The sequence below is a fragment of the Chiloscyllium plagiosum genome, chromosome 20, assembly GCF_004010195.1.
Source record: "Chiloscyllium plagiosum isolate BGI_BamShark_2017 chromosome 20, ASM401019v2, whole genome shotgun sequence".
Lineage (NCBI taxonomy): Eukaryota > Metazoa > Chordata > Chondrichthyes > Orectolobiformes > Hemiscylliidae > Chiloscyllium > Chiloscyllium plagiosum.
The window spans coordinates 34,032,784-34,035,855 of record NC_057729.1 but is presented as its reverse complement, the minus strand read 5'-3'; the positions used below and the strand labels follow the sequence as shown (position 1 = coordinate 34,035,855).

At 41.8% G+C, this 3,072-nt stretch overlaps 1 long non-coding RNA gene across 1 annotated transcript in view; it reads right to left on the bottom strand.

The window, feature by feature from the left end:
- The window catches only part of LOC122560157, a 73,829-nt gene continuing 70,757 nt past the window's right edge, over positions 1-3,072 (bottom strand). The window contains exon 5 of the long non-coding RNA XR_006314674.1: positions 1-11. This is a non-coding gene — a long non-coding RNA (uncharacterized LOC122560157). The remainder of the gene's footprint in view (positions 12-3,072) is intronic.

The following is a 3,072-nucleotide window of genomic DNA, read 5'->3' as shown; positions in this document are numbered from 1 at the left end:
GGCATCCTTGCCTGCAACGTATAAGATAGATAACATTGGCTGAGTCACATGAGTACCTGCCATGTACAAGGTGGAAGGTGTCCCCACGCGTAATGGTGGTATCTATGTCCACACTCTGACACGTCTTGCAGCGCCTACCCCGTGACAGGGTTGTATGGAGCCAGGCTGACTTTGTCCTATTTTACCATGCACTTCCAAGCATTCAGAAATCTCACCCTTCACGATGGATTCCAGGATTTTACCAATGACCAAGCACGGACTAATTGGCCTGTAATTTCCTATCTTTTGGAATGAGCTGCCAGAGGAAGTGGTGGAGGCTGGTACAATTACAATATTTAAAAGGCATCTGGATAAGTATATGAACAGGAAGGGTTTAGAGGGAATTGGGTAAGTGCTGGCAAATGGGACTAGATTAATTTTGAATATCTGTTCAGCATGGATGAGTTGAACCGAAGGGTCTGTTTCCGTGCTGTACATATGTATGACTCTATTCCCTTCCTAAACATGGATGGGGGGTTACATTAGCAATTTTCCAGTCCTCTGGGATCCTCCCTGATTCCATTAATTTCTGGAAGATTACCACTAACGCCTCCACTATATCTTAAGCTATCTCCTTCAGAACTCTATGGTGTAGTCTACTTGTCCAGGTGATTTATCCACTTTTAGACCTTCCAGATTTTCTAGCACCGTCTCCTTGATGATGGTTATTATATTCACTTCTGCCCCCATCTCTCTTGAACTTTTGGGATGATATTCATGTCTCCCACCGTGAAGGCTGACACAAAGTTCTTGTTCAGTTCCTTTTTTCCCCATTACTACTTCTCCAGTGTCATTTTCCGGTGGCCCAATGTCTGCTTTGCCTCTCTTTTGCCTTTTATATAGCTAAAGAAACTCTTGTAATCTTCTTTTATGTTACCATCTAGTTTACCCTCATATTTGATTTTCTCCCTTCGTATTTTTTTTCTCGTTGTCCTCTGTTGTAGGCTTCCCAATCCTTTGGCTTCCCACTGCTCTTTGCCACATTATATGCTTTCTCTTTTGCTTTTATGCTGTCCCTGTCTTCCCCTGTCAGCCATGGTTGCCTCACCCTCCCTTCAGTATGCTTCTTTGTCTGAGGGATGAATTTTTGCTGTGTCTCCCAAATTTCTCTCAAACTCCTGCCATTGCAGTTCCACTGTCTTTGCTGCTAGGCTCCTCTCCAAGTCAATTCCGGTCACGGCCATGGATACTTCCTGGTTACGAATGATCACAACATTCAGTTGAATTAAAATGCAAATGTAGGATTCTCTTATGCTCCTGTCTTTTGAATACATGCAGTGATTTCCTGGTCCAGATAGACTTAAAAAGTCACGTGAACTTTTCAAATCTGCATGGACTTAACCATGGAGTTTTCCTGTACAGTAACAAACCGAAAAATTGTAAAAATGTTTTCGAGGTTTCCCAATGGAAATTTCATTTTACTCCAGGGATGGGTTAGGTTCCAACTACAGTGTCATGTAGCAATTGGCTTCCAACACAATGCAGAAATAGTTTTTGAGGGGCTGCTATAAATTTACAGCTGGAAAACTTTGGTAGCGGATTTGTATACAGGAGCAGGGACACCTTGCTACAATTGTACAGGTCTTTGGTGAGATCGGAACTGGATTACTGTGTGTAGATTTTGGTCTCCTTGTCTAAGGAAGGATATTCTGCCTGTGGAAGGAGTGCAACAAAGGTTATTAGATGGATTCCCCTAATTGTCAGAGGGAAATTGAGAAAAACTTGTAAGGAGATCTCAGCTATCTGTAAGAATAATAGGGTGGTTATGGTAGGGGATTTTAACTTTCTGAACATAGACTGGTACTGCCATAGTGTTAAGGGTTTAGATGGAGAGGAATTTGTTAAATGTGTACAAGAAAATTTTATGATTCAGTCTGTGGATGTACTTACTACAGAAGGTGCAAAACTTGACCTACTTTTGGGAAATAAGGGAGGGCAGGTGACTGAGTTGTCAGTGAGGGAGTAATTTGGGGCCAGCAACCATAATTCTATTAGATTTAAAATAGTGATGGAAAAGGATAGACCAGATCTAAAAGTTAAAGTTCCAAATTGGAGGAAGGCCAATTTTAACGGTACTAGCAAAGAACTTTCAAAAGCTGATTGAGGGCAGATGTTCACAGGTAAAGGGACGGCTGGAAAATGGGAAGCCTTCAGAAATGAGATAACGAGAATTCAGAGAAAGTATATTCCTGTCAGGGTGAAAGGAAAGGCTGGTAGGTATAGGGAATGTTGGATGACTAAAGAAATTGAGGGTTTGGTTAATAAAAAGAAGGAAGCATATGTAAGGTATAGGCAGGATAGATTGAGTGAATCCTTAAAAGAAAATAAAGACAGTAGGAGTATACTTAAGAGGGAAATCAGGAGGGCAAAAAGGGGACATGAAATAGCTTTGGCAAATAGAGTTAAGGAGAATCCAAAGGGTTTTTACAAATACATTAAGGACAAAAGGGTAACTAGGGAGAGAATAGGGCCCCTCAAAGATCAGCAAAGCAGTCTTTGTGTGGAGCTGCAGGAGATAGGGAAGATACTGAATGAATATTTTGCATCAGTGTTTACTGTGGAGAAGGACATGGAAGATGTAGAACGTGGAGAAATAGATGGTGAAATATGGAAAAATGTCCATATTATACAGGAGGAAGTGCTGGATGTCTTGAAACATATAAAGGTTGATAAATATCCAGGACCTGATCAGGTGTGCCAGAGAACTCTGTGGAAAACTAGGGAAGTGATTACTGGGCCTCTTGCTGAGATGTTTGTATCATTGAAAGTCACAGGTGAGGTGCCAGAAGACTGGAGATTGGCAAACGTGGTGCCACTGTTTAAGAAGGGTGATACGGGCAAGCCAGGGAACTATAGACCGGTGAGCCAGACGTCAATAGTGAGCAAGTTATTGGAGGGAATCCGGAGGGACAGGATTTATGTATTGGGAAAGGCAAGGACTGATTAGGGATAGTCAACATGGCTTTGTGCATGGGAAATCATGTCTCACAAACTTGATTGAGTTTTTTGAAGAAGTAACAAAGAGGATTGATG